This window comes from Carcharhinus amblyrhynchos, chromosome 15 (assembly GCF_965287045.1).
Source record: "Carcharhinus amblyrhynchos chromosome 15, sCarAmb.v2.hapA, whole genome shotgun sequence".
NCBI lineage: Eukaryota > Metazoa > Chordata > Chondrichthyes > Carcharhiniformes > Carcharhinidae > Carcharhinus > Carcharhinus amblyrhynchos.
Genome location: NC_137338.1, coordinates 43,351,411 through 43,368,292, shown reverse-complemented (window position 1 = coordinate 43,368,292; position 16,882 = coordinate 43,351,411). Strand labels below are relative to the sequence as shown.

Below are 16,882 nucleotides of genomic sequence, written 5' to 3'. Positions count from 1 at the left end.
GTCCTTTTGAACTGTTTATAAAACAGCTGTGTTTAGAAAACCAGGATCCCATGTGGCTTCTTTAAATAACCATTTCAACTTGCCCTACTAGTGTCAAAGATTTATATATGAATACCTTTCAGGAAGCAGGGTGTGAGAGGGTGTAGTTGAGGTAGCTGTGGAACTTGGTGATCTTGTCATGAGTATTGGTAGAGTATCAATTACCAGAAATGGAAACAGAGAAGTGAAGGAAGGGGGGTATTGGATGTGGATCATGTGAAAGTGAGAGGACTGAAAATTGGAAGCAAAATTGATTAATTTTTCTAGCTCCAGACAAGAGCATGAAGAGAGAACAATCAAGCCATCAATTGTATTGGAAAAGAGGGGGCTTGAGTAAGACTGAAACAAGAAATGTTCCACGTACTCCACAAAAAGAACAGCATAACTGGGTTCCATGCGGAAACCCATTGCCACACCTTTTATTGAGAGGAAGTAAGACAAGTCGAAGGAGAAATCATTCAATGATTTAGCCAGGCAGAGGAAAGTAGTTGTGGATGGAGACTGTTCAGAACTCTGTTCAAGGAAGACCTGGAGATTCAAGGAAGTCCTGGTGAGGGGTAGAATTGAAAGAGGATTGGTGCCCAGCTGCCTTTTTTAAAATATTTGACTATCATGACCTGTATTGTCCATATTTGATTTCTTTCCCCAACTGTGGTAACAACGTGTCCTAAAATTCCCTGAAGATGATGATGCATCATTTGACACTTTTTAAGTGCCTTTATGCCTAGATTTATATAGATTATTTAATTAACTAGTTTGTTTTTTTGAGTTATTTGGAAGTACTAACTTTTAGCTTTTCAGAAGCATTGCATTCAACACACTTGAATGGCTGCTTTGCTGTTGCTTTAAGGACATAGTTAAAACCATCTGGCACCAGAAAGCTAAATTGTTCAGACTATGACAACCTGCACTGAAGTTCTGCTACCTGACTCCAGGATCTAGAAGAGGATTTTGCTGTTCATGATTTGCTGTTCATGTTACACAGCACATACTGTACTGCTAGTTGAGTGTGTTTAAAAGGAATGTTCTATGGCAGATTTACAGAAATCCTTTAATGAGCTGTACCAGTGATTTAGATTTTTAAATAAAGTAACCAGTTAATTAGTGGTATTACATGGGCAGATTTTGCAACTATTAGTCTGTGCTGAATTTTCAATTTAAAGTACTTTATAAATATACTAATTTGAGACAAGTCAAATATTTACTTCAATAAACATATTATGGTTTAGATGTTGATTATTAGAATAACCAAACAAATAAGTGGATAGAATGTTTAGCCACCCCAAACTGTTGTCTGAAAGTCAACTGAAATGTATAGTTAAGAATGACAGTCATTTCTATTACCCAATGAATTGAAATTGTATCTGTAGTTTTCAAGCATTTCAGCATTAAAAGTGTTGCAACAGTGTTCACTGATTTTCCTGTGTAATAGAAACAGAACGAAAGAAGTTCAATATGTCTATTATACCATGCTTATTGATTAGAGAGGGCAGAGTTCATTTGGCAGAGGCAAGATGAACACAAGGCTCTTAAGTGTTGCGTAGGTTTTAGAGTTCAGAGGCTTGTAAGGTTGAACATTAATGTTAATTGGTAAAACATAATTTACATTTGTACCAAGTATAGCCAAACTATGAACTAACTCCGTGCTTACTTCTGCATTGATCTCTGCGTATTCTTGGACTGATCCAAGCCCCTTACCATGTGGCCCTTTATATCACACTTGACGGTGCTGTTCTCCAGTCCCACCTTAACCTTTGCTATGCCAAACTGAAGGCTTTGTTGATTTGAAGTTTGAACTGTAGTATTCTGTGTTTCTGGCACTTGGTTGTCCCAAGTGATTCACGTTTTGCACTGCTTGGAGTTGATCTTCTCCTTACCAACAACGAGACTGCTTTGCCAGAGACCATAGGCTTGCCCCATTCCTCCCAGGGAGAGTATTTACTCCATTCCGTCAGATTATCCAAGCTGGCTTTTTTATTCTTTTGGATCCACAATGATCTCTTTGGGAACTGATGTATTTCCATTCTGATCAAATGCTTTTCATCCATGAGCTCAACTTGCAGTTTGGCTTTCATTGCCACACTAAGGTGTGGTGAGTTGATGATCACTACTGTCTTGCACCAGCATCATGTTGCTGTTGTACACTCCTTCTGGAAATTGCTGTGGTGCTCTCCTGTTGTCTGAGAGCAACTGTTGGAGCCTGAGGTTGGGGCTCATTGTTTTGACACTAATCATTCTTGTGTATCTTCTGCTCAAAGTATGATGATACTTATCTGAAGGTTTGGCTCGTCTGGTCAAAGAGGAGCTTCTGTCCATGCAAGGGGGGGGCGGCTAGGGTTAGACAAAATGAAAAGAGTGAAGACACTTCAGAGCTGAAGTCCCAGTTGAAAATCTCTTCACTGGACCTCTCTGGAGTGTCTGTCTAGTTGCTGACAGAGGTTGTTTTGAAGTTTTCTGCCTTTTGGAGCAGGTTAAGGGTAACACAGTGTTCTCTGCTTAAGGGAGAATTAGTACAGCCCAATGGCACAGTGATTAGCCCTGCTGCCTCACAGGACCAGGAACCTAGGTTCAATTCTGGCTTTGGATGACTCTCTGTGTGAAGTTTGCACGTTTTCCATATGTCTGCGTGATTTCCTCTGGGTGCTCCGGTTTCCACCCACAGTCCAAAGATGTACAGGTTAGGTGGATTGGCTATGCCAAATTGCCCCTTAGTGTCCAAAGATGTGTAGGTTTGTTCAGTTCGCCGTGGTAAATGCACAGGGTAGGCGGGTGGTGGGCCCATGTAACCTGCTTTTTTGGAGAGTTGGTACAGACTTAATAGGTGTACTGGGCTCCTTCTACACTGTAGGGATTCTATAAAAAGGATTGATTTCAAATGACAAGCTGTCATCATGCCTATGACCAGAAGTCAGATTTCCTCTATGGCCATATAGTCATGCATTTGTCATTTGTAGCTAGAGGTCTTTCAGCAATGATTCCTTATCTGAGAGCAGCATCATGCTGGCACCCATGTCGTATTTGAAATTGATGAGATGACTATTTACAGAGAAGTCAGCATTCCAAAAGGAGAACCTGGGATTCTTGACCTCATGGTTGAACTCTGTCCTAGTGTGGTACCTCAATCTTGAGGACTGTTTAGGAACCCTTCACAAATCTTGATCTGCACAGCTTTCCAAGATGTCCCAGCATGTTGCAGTTGAAACACTGCGAAGATATTACTCGCTTGCATGTTGAACTTTGCTTGCTTTAAAATTTTCTTTTACCCCTTAAGTTAAAGTAAGTATCAAAAGATTTTGGAACATCTTCAACCTTCTCTAAAGATGAATTTATTCCTTGCCTTGCACCAATGTCATCGGCTATCAGACCTACTGAGCACAGTAGTGTCTTCATTTGTTCAGCCTTTGTATTCATATCAAATCCTGAAGCTATCACATAACTTAAAAATCTTTTCACCACAGCCCCCAGTTCTGCACCTGGTCTGTCCTTTGTATCAGCCCCAGTTGATCTGGTAGGGTTGAATTATTATCCATTGTTGCTTTTAAAATCCAGGGAGTACAGCTTTAAATGCTGTTTCCCTCTTAAAGATGCTACTGCAGTAATCATTTATTCAATATTTCTTCCTGTGCTTGATTGATTTTGATGGTCTGGCACAGTGATTGTGTACTTGATTTCAAAGGGATCAGTTTTTTTTTGCAGCAAGTCTTTATCTTAAAGTTTAGGTCAGATGGGGTATTTTCAAGGTGCGGGAAACCAATTAAAAAAACAACTCTGGACTCTAGCTGCCATTTTAAAACTTCTATTTTTTTCATTGGAGCTTGGCTGCTGTGTGGTCTGGCACCATCTCTGAATCCAGCTGGCCGCTGTGATTTACGAAACTGACTAATGGCCTGAAGATGTCTAAAGGCTTATTCTGTCTCAGAACTGATTACTTTTGCTCACCCTTCCCAGGTCCTTGGACTCTGCAATTGATGGGGATTCACAATGGATTTTCCTTCTGTCTTTCAGTCACCACATCTATAATGGAGTTTTTAAGCAATGCATGTCTTGTGTCTTCTGTTCCGATGTACTTCAGTCAGGTTAGGGTGCTGTTCCATTGGTTTTTCAGACTTTGGGGTCCTTCACCAGATTTTTTTGTTCTGGGCTCATTCATGAGCTGCCACCATGTTGTAAGGAATTGTTCAGTAGGCCTCATGAAGACGTTCAAAACTTATAAGGTTGAACATTAATGTTTATTGATAACGTAACTATTTACATTTGTACAAAGTACAACTTAAACTGAGCTAACTCCATGCTTACTTCTACACAGGTCTCCGCAAACTCTTAGACTGACCTGGGTTCCTTGTCATGTGACCCCTTACTGTGGGTGGTATTGTCCTCCAGTCCCACATTAACCCTTGCTATGCCAAACACTCTTATACTACAAAGATGGGAGACTACCTGATTCCGAAATAAATTGGGAGCAGAAGGTATCAGGGATCACCGGGCTATGGAAAATATGAAATCAAGCCTAGAACAAGATGCCAATCAGCAGCAGAGAGACAGGTGAGATTGACCAAATATGGGATTCTGAGTAAACCAAGGCATTGTTTAAGTGACTGGAGCTAATTTGTGAGTACAACCTACCCACATTTAAAATGTTCAAGAGTAGAGGCAGGAAAAGAGAGCAAAGTCCATTATATTTTTGATGTTAGTAAGGCATCCTTCAGTGTCGTATGTTGGTTAGCTTTGAAGGGCAGAATCTCTTTTCCTTGCTTCCCCTCACCTCTTGAGTTTAGACAACATTGTGTTTTAATTCTCTTGTAAGATAATCCCAATGTTTTAAGATTTGTTTCTCTGGCATTTTGAAAACCAAATTTGTGCTTGACAAGGTTGTTATTGCCAGTTAATTGAAACAGAAATGTTTCATTATGTCAAAACACATAGTAAAGTGAAAAGCTAGCTAAAGATCCTTTCAACAGTCCCAACAATATGCCTTTGTTTCAGCTTCCTAGCAACACTCCTTTCTGTAACAATGATGACTTTCCATTTCTCTCAGCTGTTCGGGATCATTTCTGTAAACATACCAATTACTTGATGTAGGGGCAAACTTGTGCTTTGAGACCGTGACCACTGGAAAGTGGATTAAGACCCAAATATATTTTAACCCAAAGCTTGTTGATGAAGAAACTTTCATTCCATTTGTCTGGGCTGGATATGAATCTGAATTCCAGAGATGAAAGCCGACTGTACCTCTCAGTTTGGGTCCCTAGGCCTGTTGTTTTAATTACTGCAATAAGTCCCTATTTACTATTTGGACATGTTTTTCCCATTGGAAATCAAGCTTCAATGTATAGTAAAGGTAATCCATGGCTTTGTTTTGGTAGCATCCATATTATTTTGGAAGACCTTTTGCAAATAGTTCTTCTGCTCTCCATAATGATGGCCAAGAAATATGCCAGGACATATCTTAGAACAATTGGCCATTAATTTCATGTTGCCCCAGCACTTGTGGGGCTGAACTTCTGTAGAAATACTTCAATAAATAGTGGAATGCTTTTGAACAATGAGGCTTTTAGTATCAGGTTAGTTGGATATTGCATTGGATCTACACCTAGTGTGACTGACTGCTTAACCAACAGCATAAGGTATTTGTGTTTTGATTTTTCTAGGACTCTAAGTGTGAACTAATGAAGAAGGGAGATTAAATGAGATGGATGGAGGGGGGGGAACCAGTGTCCATATGAAATTATATAAAACGTTAGAGCCAAAGAAACATCAGTGAGACCAATTCTTAGCGTTTTGACCCATGCGTTTTGGAGTTCAGGCGAATTGTATGCAAATCATCCAGGATTGCATGCCTGTGGTATTAACAGTTTTCTGTCAGTGTTGCAGGAGATTGTTGTGCATCAGTGGAGAGTTGCACTTTGCTCACTCCATTTCATGATTTTCAGAAGGTCCAGCCATTTGTCCTGGACTTGCAAAATTCAAAAGAAAAAAAAATCCCAGCAGGAAAAATTCAAGATGATAACACTTTATTTGATCCCAGAGCAGTGAACCTCTTTGGTGCTTAGGATGCCGTTTTGCTCTTTCATTGAAATGTCTTAATGTTAAATGAACAAAGGCACAGTTAACATTACAAAGTATGTTCATCAGTATATTGAAGTGTTTGTGAAAGTACCTTGTTTGCAGCCTCTCTGCAGGAATGGCAGTAATGCACGTGCCCTTGTTGAGAGGATTACCTTGTGAAGGATCCTCTTTAAACACATATTCAGGCAGCAGATTTGAAGTATATTTCTGGAGTTCAGTTTTCTCATCAATTCTGAGAAATCTTCATTTGGAGCCAAGGAAGGGAATAATTTTTACAGGTATATGTAACAGAATCTGGTGGCCATTACAGAGATGTGGCTGCAAGGTGACAGGGACTGGGAGGTGAATGTCCAGGGGTATCAAGTGTTTAGGAAGGATAGGCGGGAGGGAAAAGGGGGGGGTGTAGCTCTTGTGATTAAGGATAGCATCAGGGTGGTAGCAAGGGATGATATTGGAGCCAAAGAGCAGAAAGTGGAATCGTTGTGGGTAGAGATTAGGAACAGCAAAGGGAGGAAGACGCTGGTGGGTGTCGTCTATAGGCCCCCGAATAATGATCTGGAGGTGGGGCGGGCTGTTAACGCGCAAATAAGTGCAGCGTGCAGGAATGGGACGGCCGTAATTATGGGGGATTTCAATCTGCGTATTGATTGGCCGACCCATGTTGGACGCGGTGGGCTCGAGGAGGAGTTCTTGGAATGCTGCCGGGATAGTTTCCTTGAACAGTGTGTGTTGGAGCCGATGAGGGAGCGAGCTGTTTTGGATCTGGTGCTATGTAACGAGGCGGGTAGAATCAGGGACCTTGCGGTGAAGGATCCTCTTGGGGAGAGTGATCATTGTATGGTGGAGTTTCTGGTGCAGATGGAGGACGACAAAGTGGGTTCCCGGACACGTGTCCTTTGAACAGAGGGGAGTACGGTAGGATGAGAGAGGAATTGGCGAATGTGGACTGGGGGAGCGCGTTGGAAGGTAGGTTTGCTGAGGAGCAGTGGAGGATTTTTAAGGAGATCTTTCTTGGTGCTCAGCAGAAATTTATTCCGATGGTTAAAAAGGACCGTAGGAGGAGAGGTAATAAGCCGTGGATAACGAAGGAGGTGAAGGAAAGTGTTAAATTAGAAGCGGAGGCGTTTAGAGTAGCTAAGAGTAGTGGGCGAGAAGAGGATTGGGAGAGGTTTAAATGTCAACAAAGATTGACAAAGAAATTGATAAAGAAGGGTAGGAGAAACTATGAAGCTGGGCTAGCGCTTAATATAAAAAAGGATAGCAAGAGTTTTTATAAGTATATAAAAAGGAAGAGGCTGGCTAGGGTGAACGTTGGACCCTTAGAGGATGAGAAGGGGGACTTAGTGGTAGGGGATGGGGAAATGGCTGAGGTCTTGAATAACTTTTTTGTTTCGGTCTTCACGGAGGAGGACGTGAATAATTTGCCGGGTGTTAGAGATGGAACGGTGGTAGGACTGGAGGGTCTCAATGACATTACTGTTACTAGAGAGGAGGTGCTCGACAGACTGGAGGGGCTGATTGTGGACAAGTCCCCAGGACCGGATGGAATGCATCCGAGGGTTCTGAAAGAAATGGTGGAGGTGATAGTGGATGCCTTGGTGGTTATTTTCCAGACGTCGCTGGATTCCGGGGAAGTGCCGGAAGATTGGAAAGCGGTTAATGTTACGCCGTTGTTTAAGAAGGGTGCCAGGCAAAAGGCGGGGAATTATAGGCCGGTTAGTTTCACGTCTGTTGTAGGTAAAATGTTAGAATCCGTCATCAAGGAGGAAATTGCGAGGCATCTTGAGGGGAATTGCTTGATAGAGCAGACGCAGCACGGTTTCGTTAAGGGGAAGTCGTGCCTGACAAATTTACTTGAGTTCTATGAGGATGTGTCTAGGGCGGTGGATAGAGGAGAGCCGGTGGATGTGGTCTTTCTTGATTTTCAGAAGGCGTTTGACAAGGTACCTCACAAGAGGTTATTGCAGAAGGTCAGGGGACATGGAGTTGGGGGTAGGGTGTTAGCGTGGATAGAGGACTGGTTGTCAAATAGGAGGCAGAGAGTGGGGGTCAACGGGTGCTATTCGGATTGGTGGATGGTGACTAGTGGAGTGCCTCAGGGGCCGGTGCTGGGGCCTCAGCTATTTACCATTTATATAGATGATCTGGAGGAGGGAACCGAGTGTATGGTGTCGAAATTTGCTGATGACGCCAAGATTGGTGGAAAGGCAAATTGCGCCGAGGGTGTGAAGAGTCTGCAGAAGGATCTAGATAGGCTGGGTGAATGGGCCAGGAACTGGCAAATGGAATTTAATGTTGGCAAGTGTGAGGTGGTCCACTTTGGTAGGAATAATGGTAGGAAGGATTATTACTTACGTGGAGAAAAACTGCAGCAGGCGGCGGTGCAGAGGGACCTCGGGGTCCTTGTGCACGAGTCGCAAAAACCCAGCTTGCAGGTGCAGCAGGTGGTCAGGAAGGCGAATGGGATGCTGGCCTTCATAGCGAGGGGGATTGAATATAAAAGTAGGGAGGTCTTGCTGCGGCTGTATAGGGCATTGGTGAGGCCGCAGCTGGAGTACTGTGTGCAGTTTTGGGCGCCGTACTTACACAAGGATATTTTGGTCTTGGAGGGAGTGCGGAGGAGGTTTACTAGGTTGATGCCGGAGTTGAGGGGATTGAGCTATGAGGAGAGGCTGAATAAACTAGGCTTGTACTCGTTAGAGTTTAGAAGAATGAGGGGAGATCTCATTGAGACGTATAAGATGATGAATGGGATGGATCGGATAGAGGTGGAGAGACTCTTCCTGCTCAGAAAGGACAGTAGGACTAGGGGGCACAGCCTCAAGATAAAGGGGGGGGGCGTTTTAGAACGGTGTTGAGGAAGAACTTCTTCACTCAAAGGGTGGTGAATCTCTGGAATTCTCTGCCTGTTGAAATGGTGGAGGCTACCTCGCTAAATATTTTTAAGAAGAGGGTTGATGGGTTTTTGATAAGCGAGGGGATTAAGGGTTATGGGGAGAGGGCGGGAATGTGGAACTGAGCCACGACAGATCAGCCATGATCTTATTGAATGGCGGGGCAGGCTCGAAGGGCCAGATGGCCTACTCCTGCTCCTATTTCTTATGTTCTTATTAATTGTTTTACTAGCAATTAGTTTTATTGCCTGAAGGTAGTGAATTAGCTATGTTCAGCATTCAACTGTGGGCTTCACAATTGTACCTCTCTCCGATTGACCTGTTCAGCAGTGAAATTAATCACTTGTTTTATGACATCTAGTAGCAACTTTCCATGCATATTATAGGATCTACAAAAGGATTTGGTTTGAATGCTTGAAATGATAGAAAATGATTACTCCTGGAAAATTAAATGTCTTATTTACAGTTTTTCAAATATTTTCCTGTTTATAAAAGTTTTTAAAACAAAATACTGAAAATGAGGTCATTTTCTACACCAACACTATCGTTAAGAAAGCCCACCATCACCTCTACTTTCTCAGGAGACTAAGGAAATTCAGCATGTTTGCTACGACTCTCACTAATGTTTACAGGTGCACCCTAGAAAACATTCTTTCTGGATGTGTCACAGCTTGGTATAGCTGCTGCCGCACCAAGAAACTACAAAGGATTGTGAGCAAAGCTCAGTCCATCACGCAAACCATCCATTGACTCTGTTTACACTTCCCATGCCTTGGAAATGCAGCCAGCATAATCAGGGGCCCTGTGCACCCCGGACATACTCTGTTCCACCTTCTTCGGTTGGAAAAAATATACAAATGCCTGAGGTCACATACCAACCGACTCAAGAACAGCTTCTTTCCTGCTGCTGTCAGACTTTTGAATGAAACTGCCTTGTATTCAATTGATCTTTCTCCACACCCTAACTGTGACTGTAACACTAGATTCTGCACCCTCCCCTTTCCTTCTCTACGTATGGTATACTTTGTTTGTAAAGCACACAAGAATGCTTCACTGTATACCAATACACGTGGCAGTAAGAAATCAAATCATCTTGGGTGGGATGCTTACTTTGTTAACAGAACACTTCCATGAAGTGTATGTAACAAAGTTGTTGTGCTAACATGACCTGATTGCATGTGATGCAGATTTGCAGTCTCAACAGGTGGTCACATTCATATCTTTGCCTCTATAGGCTATAAATGTTCAGTGATCAATGTTATCTGACAAGCTGCCTTTAATTTAGTGCTCGTACTTGAAAATGATTGAGTATAAAAGCCAACTATTTGTGTACTGGCAGTTGGGCTTATCTGGCTGTGGTGTATGAAGGTAAATTAAACTCCTTGTGCTTGTGTAATTGTGGCAAAAATCTATTCTGTTTTCACAAAAGAAATGGGATTTCTTATTTTTTTTCTAAGAACATTTTATCTTGAGTTTTAGAAGAGTTTTTCAAAGGGACCCGTTTGACTAATTTGCTTGATTTAACCCTTTTATAGACTTGTGGTTCCACTTAATCATTCAGTATTTTGCCTTTATTGCTTGCTTCCTTCGATTGGAGGGGGGTATGTGGGTGGGGAGATCTAGAAACCAAATTATCTCTTTCTAAACAAATACAATCAAAACTGAAGGGCACGCTTAGAGGTTGAGCCACAGCACCTCTGAGCAAGGAGGCTGTTTCTGATGTCTATCTGGGAACACCAACTTGAAAGTATATATTTGTTAAGATGAGGAGATTGGCTTCTTGGGTAAACTAAACATCCAACTGGGGATAGGTGGAGATGTCTAGAAGGTGAGAAAAGTTATCAACAAGATTGATTTTGAACTTGCATTTGAAGTTGATGAAAACGCATGTTCAAGAGAAGGCATTCAAGGATATGGGGTATGATGGTCAAATTAATAATGTGTGTAAAGCAGCATAAGCCAGAACCAAAGAATGATGGCTGTAGGCTGGAGTTCAGGCTTGGAGGAGATTACATAGATAAAGTTGAGTAAATTTACAGACAAGTAAAAGCTGATGATTTTAAGTTATTTTACGGGACAACAATGAATGTTGGTATGGCTTGGAGTGATTGGCAAGTAGGACTTATATGTGCACAGTTCAGCTTGTAGATGTTAGATTGGGTGTTAGTTGCAATTAGAGAAACTAGTGGGGCGATATTGTAACCAATAATTAGGAAGTGGCAGACTTCATAATACAGGAATAGAGCAAAATACCAGTCATACACAGGAAACTAAAACCTAATCAAGGAAATGAACTTGCTGTGTTGCTTTGTTTTAAATGGTCTGGAGAGATAATAGGAATTAAGATGGACAAATCTGCAGGACCTTATGGTTTCCACTTGAGAGTTAAAAAAAGGAAGCTGTGGAAATTGCATATTTACTGCTTATAATCTTCCAAAGCTTTCTTTTGATTTGGGAGTTGTGCTGTTCGATTGGAAAAGTGCTAATATCATTGTCATTATTTAAGAAAGGAGAGAGAAATTGGCTCACGATAAACATGTCAGTCTGATGTCAGTAACAGAGTGTTTCAATCACGATGGGGATCAGTAACGTTTTGATCAAAAGAGTTTGAAATTCCAGTTATCTACTAGGAGAATAGTGCTACAAGATCCACAGTTTTAGTAAAATAAACATCGTTTTACTTTTTTTGTATAACAGTGTACAATATTTGTCTTGTACTCTTACTTTCAGAATGAATAAGATAAATATGAATTGACCGGTAAACTGTGATGGGATACATGATGTGTACATTAGATAGCAGATGCAACCAAAACGGATGCCACACATTTCAAAGCAACCTGGCCAAATATTGCCAACACCTCCCCACACCCCTGTCCCCCTCTCATCCCATTCCTGTTGTTGGACTCTCAGCAAAGCTATACCAGCGCCCTCTAAAACTGCATGCCTTGCATGTGTCTGGGTATGCCTGGTACTAACAAGGTTTGTGGGAGAATCTGCAGTTCCTGCACAGCATGTTCTGCCTGGGTGTCTTGGATATTGTACTGACAGGCATCCTGGATCCTAAAATTTGCAAATACTGGCTCTGATAGTTGCTTCATATCCTGTAGAAAGCTTCTCACACACTCCCTTGAATCTTTCCAGGAGGGTCTTCTGGAACACCTCAATGGGGATGGAGGCAATAGCCAACTCCATAATTTGCTCTGAGTTCAGCGTCAGATAAATCATGTTCTGTTGCCTTATCTAAAGCTTTTTGTCTATGTTGCATGAATGGTAGTGCATCTTGAAATAGACTTCAATCATAAACTGCTTCCTAAGTCCATATTTCTGGTCATTCTCAGACCAGAGGCATTAATCCTGCATAGACCTTGAGATCGCTTGCTCTTCTGAATCTATAACCCTGTGGCCTTGAAAGCATTATTCAATCTTTTGCCTAAACAGCCTGAACTGAAGGAGGCCCATTCAGCCCACTGAGTCTGTACTCACTTGCCAACAGAACATCTTATCCCTGTAACGTGATGAATTTATCATGGCCAATCCATTTAACCTGCATATTTTTGAATTGGGGGAGGAAACTGGAGCATCCGGAGGAAACTCATGCAGACACAGGGAGAGTGTGGAACTCCACAAGATATTTGCCCAAGACTGGAATTGAACCTGGGTCCCTGGCGCTGTGTGGCAACTTTGCCACTCTGCCACCCTTTAATATCCCTCGCCTGGGATATGGTTTCCAGTCTATCTCCTGGAAATCTTGCTGCCATTGCTTCAGTTTTTTATTCTTTTGTTTCTTAAGGAGCAACTGTTGCTTTAATTGATTTATAAACAAAGAACAACCCAGCACGGGAAACAGGCCTTTCGGCCCAACGAGCCCGCGCCGCCGCATCCTCCTACACCTACCCTGCCCTGTGTGTATGTGAGTGGAACCCCTAATTTAGCCAGATTCAGGGGAGAATAGTGTCAATTTGGTATACCAATCAGCCCAAGAGCACATCTTTGGGGTGTGGGAGGAAACCGGAGTGCCCGGAGGAAACCTATGCAACCGCAGGGAGAATGCGCAAACTCCCACAGACACAAGCCCAAATCCATGTATCTGCACAGCTAGCAGTGATCGTCAGTGAGCTGTTGTGGCGCCCGTCTACTGGTCCAGGATTAAGCACACACACCAACACGAAGTACTAGGCCACTCCCGGAACCTCCAAGAGCAGCCCACGCACGACCCACCGTGTGCATGCCCCTCGTTTAACAACAAGGTGGACCGACACCTGCAGAATAAAAAGACAAAAATGTTAACATGTAATTCTACATTATTATAATCACATGTATCAGTATACAGTGAAAAGTATTGTTTCTTGCGTGGTATGTAGACAAAGCATACCATACATAGAGAAGGAAAGGAGAGAGTGCAGAATGTAGTGTTACAGTCGTAGCCAGGGTGTAGAGAAAGATCAACTTAGTGCGAGGTAGATCCATTCAAAAGTCTGATGGCAGTAGGAAAGAAGCTGTTCGTGAGTCAGTTAGTACGTGACCTCAGACTTTTGTATCTTTTTCCTGACGGAATAAGGTGGAAAAGGATGTGTCCGGTGTGTGTGGGGTCCTTAATTATGCTGGCTGCTTTGCTGAGACAATGGGAATTGTAGACAGAGTTCAAAAATGGGAGGCTGGTTTGTGTGATGGACTGGGCTTCGTTCATGACTCTGTGTAGTTTCTTGCGGTCTTGGACAGAGCAGGAGCCATACCAAGCTCTGATACAGCCAGAAAGAATACTTTCTATGATATGTCTGTGAAAGTTGTAGCGGGCATGCCAAATTTCCTTAATCTTCTGAGAAAGTAGAGACATAGGTGCGCTTTCCTAACTATAGTGTTGGCATGGGGGGACCATGGATCTGCTGGAACCCCCTTCTTCAGCTCTTCCCTTTCCTCTGTGTCCATATTTTACCTTTCTTCCTATTTTTACTGCTCTCAAAATGAGGATCACCAATGTTTCATATTCCAAACATATACTTTTACACCTGATTCAAACTCAGGTCCTTTTTTTAAAAAAAAACATTCTGGTTTCCCAAAACATTTTAAAAATCGTTGCAATGTTTTCTTAGCGTTACTGCCTTCCAGTCAAAGTTTCTCACACTTATAAATTTTATCTGTGAATTAGCGGTTAAATTTGCGACAAATATCTAGTTCCTGGTTTTAGAAGCAAAGTTTAATTCTGCAAATATTAAAATTTAACGATTTAAAAAAAACTAGATAAATGCAATGATAGCTGCTTGGAGTCTATTACCCTGGAAAGGTTGGGGACATATTGACTTCAGGGGTTAACAGGAAGATAAGAGCCATAATGAACAGATAGGCTTACTTAATTAAAGAACTGGAGGACTGGAAGCATGATGTCTACATAGCTTGCAAATAAATTTACCTAGAGAAACATTTGCTTTGGGAGTTTGAGCTAAATTAGTTTAAAAGCACGTGGTGATCCATTAAAGGCAACACCATCATGGAGATAGGTAGAGTTTAAGAAGGTTCTTTGGTTTCAATTTGGTTGTGTGCTTGTTGGGAGAGTAAGTGTTCTGCAGCTCACGAAGAGGCTGGATACTAAAAAGGTGCTGGTGCTTGCTGACTCCAGGCACCTGGCACCTGGGTGGCCCGGGGAAATGAGAATGTTTCAGAATGTCACCGATTCCCTGATGGAGGTAGTTGGGGTGCAGGAGAAGCCCTTGACTGTATCTAGCTCAGTACAGCTGGGAGACTGGAATTCAAAGAAACCTGTGAGTAGTGTTGTCTTGGTGAAGTTATTCACCTGCAAAAGAATGGGAGTTGCACTAGTAATTAAAGGTAGGAGTGCAGCTTTGTGTACTCTGTGGAACCTGGTCTCAGGAGGAGAGATTTAACCATCAGGAATTGAGCAGTTGTTGAGGCAGTCTGCTGGAGTGGTTTTTGAGGAAAATTCAGAGGCTAGATCCTAGCATTGAAGAATTGAAGTCCCCAGTGAGAGAAACCAGAGTTTTCATGTCACTGGGAGGATTGTTGAGAAATGCATGGAATCTATCTTTATCACAACTTCCATTTAATGAAGTGTGGGATCACTGTTTATCTGTTAATTCATATTTACCTTGTGTTGATTCTGAATGTTAAAATGTAAGATATTGTAAATTGTTTTGTTTTTCTGTTTGGTATAGTAAAATATATTTTGTTTGAAACTGTGAAATCTTGAGGCTTTATGCTGCAAGTGGGTAAGTGGGATTTCAAACAAAAGTTTCTGGTTGCTAACTGAATTGTAAAAGTAAGTACATTTATTATAAAGCAAGTCTGAAGTAACTTGAAACATAGTGTAACCCCATACAAGATAACATTTGTGGATTGCTTTCCTAGTAGAACTTCATATCTCTCTATAAAAATTGTTTGTAATAAGTTTCTGATTGTAGGCATCTGCGCTTGCCAATGAAGACTTGCCATGAAAATGAAAACAAAAGGTACCAGGAACAAACCTAAATTGTATCATTTAGTGACAGTTAAGTGGGATTGATACCACTTGCAATACAAACAAATTTAAAAATTAAATTGAACAAGCAAAAGCAACCAGGAGTGAAAAGTGCCTGTCAAGGCTCAAAGACATTGGCCACAAACCAGAATTAGCTTGTCAGATAAGAGCATATCAATTGGAAATGTTCAAAGGGTGCAAAAGAGCAGTGTGGAATTAAAGAACATGGAAATAGCTGTTCATGTATACATGGAGCTTCTGCATAGCCATGATACTGCAGAAATGAAGGAATGGCACCATGTTGTTGGATAAACATGATGATTTGCAACTGTGGACTGATGAATAAATCCAATTTTGCTCCAGCATTGAATTATGGAAAGACATAGATGCATTTTTAAAGTGTTTGAATTGCTGGCACAGATGGGTTGTGAAACATGGGGAGAAAGACCATCATTCAGTTGGAAAGTAATGACTAACTCCCCACATCTCCTAATGCGGAATGAGATATAATAAAGCTATTTTTTAAAAAAAAGTTTCATGATTTCTTTAATTGTTATTTCACATGAGAAATTTGTGTAGACATAAATTTAGAATGTTTTACAAGAATACATAATCGTATGTACAAAACATTAAAATTAGAGATGAGGAATGCTTGGAAATAGTGATCAGAAGAAAGTGGTAAGGAATTGAAGGAGAATGTAAGTGACCTTATGTATGTAGCATTTCGGGTTGGTTCCAGCTAATTCAAATGTAAGGCTGCTGAGAAACAAATATAAAATTCTTGACTACATTTTGTGGAGCCATGAAATGAGTGGAAAGGTAGATCGCTCCCATTGTTAAGAGAGGATTCGGAGTATAAGAGGATCAGTTACTGCCCCAGAATAAATTTCAAAATGATGAAGCCGCAAGCTTATTAATCCACAAACTTATTGACCAGTGTAAGGGCATGGGCCACAGAGAGAGTGAATACTTATCCAAGTGCTGATGTAGACCAACTACTACCAAATAGTTTGATATTATCAGTTTGGCTTAATAACTCAAATTCTTCAGGAATGCGGAGTTCCAGTACACATGAATAATTAACCAACATCCACTTTACAGCAGGTTGTGTTTTCACCTTGGTAAGCACACAGTTGGTACGGGCAGATTAATATATCAAGGAGAGAATTTTTTTTTCCCCCCCATGATTTTATAAGTTGTACCAGCTGAGGTGGTCACAAAAAGAGGTATCAGCTGAGGTGGTAGAAGACTGCCCATTCTGGAAAGGGACATGGATATTAAGAGCCATGAAAGGACTAAACATCAAATTAAAGGATGAGGAAGAGGCAGCTTGGATAATTAGCCTGTATCATGCCAGGCTGAAGCAGTGGCAGGTGGCATATAAACTGTGCCAGAGCATATGATTTCACACTTT

General features: G+C 41.6%; 1 protein-coding gene across 4 annotated transcripts in view; it reads left to right on the top strand.

Moving 5' to 3' along the window:
* The window catches only part of zbtb20 (zinc finger and BTB domain containing 20), a 310,534-nt gene that overhangs the window by 58,225 nt on the left and 235,427 nt on the right, over window positions 1-16,882 (top strand). For 3 of the 4 annotated variants that reach the window (XM_080203895.1, XM_080203898.1, XM_080203894.1), the window contains exon 2: window positions 4,346-4,581. The exons of the other annotated variant lie outside the window; for it this stretch is intronic. The gene's annotated coding sequence lies outside the window, so the exon portion shown is untranslated. The remainder of the gene's footprint in view (window positions 1-4,345; window positions 4,582-16,882) is intronic. 4 annotated transcript variants of the gene reach the window in all.